The sequence below is a fragment of the Myotis davidii genome, unplaced genomic scaffold (genome assembly GCF_000327345.1).
Source record: "Myotis davidii unplaced genomic scaffold, ASM32734v1 scaffold1518, whole genome shotgun sequence".
NCBI lineage: Eukaryota > Metazoa > Chordata > Mammalia > Chiroptera > Vespertilionidae > Myotis > Myotis davidii.
In genome coordinates, this window is record NW_006290523.1 from 729,883 (window position 1) to 730,362 (window position 480).

General features: G+C 72.9%; 1 protein-coding gene across 8 annotated transcripts in view; it reads left to right on the forward strand.

The window, feature by feature from the left end:
- Positions 1–480, forward strand: part of ELAVL2 (ELAV like neuron-specific RNA binding protein 2) — a 138,353-nt gene that overhangs the window by 4,858 nt on the left and 133,015 nt on the right. The window contains exon 1 of one of the 8 annotated variants that reach the window (XM_006763556.2): positions 50–119. The exons of 6 other annotated variants lie outside the window; for them this stretch is intronic. The gene's annotated coding sequence lies outside the window, so the exon portion shown is untranslated. Of the gene's footprint in view, positions 1–49; positions 120–480 lie in introns of those variants that run through there. One more of the 8 variants, XM_006763563.2, reaches the window with a different exon arrangement.

A 480-nucleotide genomic window follows, 5' to 3' on the forward strand; every position in this document is an offset into this window, starting at 1 on the left:
GGCCCCGGCTGGTTGGGGGCGGCGGGAGCCGCACGGGGCCGGTGGCGGCGCGGAGCGTGCAGGGGCGCGGACGTGCGCGAAACGGCCGCGTGTAGCGCGAGAACTGCGCCCGGACGCAGGTGAGTGTGTTGGAGCGGACAGGGGCCGGGGGCTTTTCCAGAACCAGGGCCGGGGTCCCGGGTGGCCCGGCAGCCCCGCTGGGTGGGAGGCTGTGCGCACTCCGGCCAGGTGGTGCCTGGTGGTGCCTGGTGGCGTGCCCACTGGGCACAGCGCCTCCTCGCGCGCGCATCTTGGAGCCCCAAGGGCGTCTTGGGGCTTAGAGCGGCCACGCAGGGCGAGGAGGTGGCATGGGACGGTGACAGAGCCAAGAGGATCCCCGTAGCTGCTCTCCCCCCTGGCTTGGACGGTGTTAGGTGAGGCCAGGGGCAGCCCCGCGACGTCGCAGCCCGAGGTCAGTTGCCGAGCTTGCTTCCCAGATTG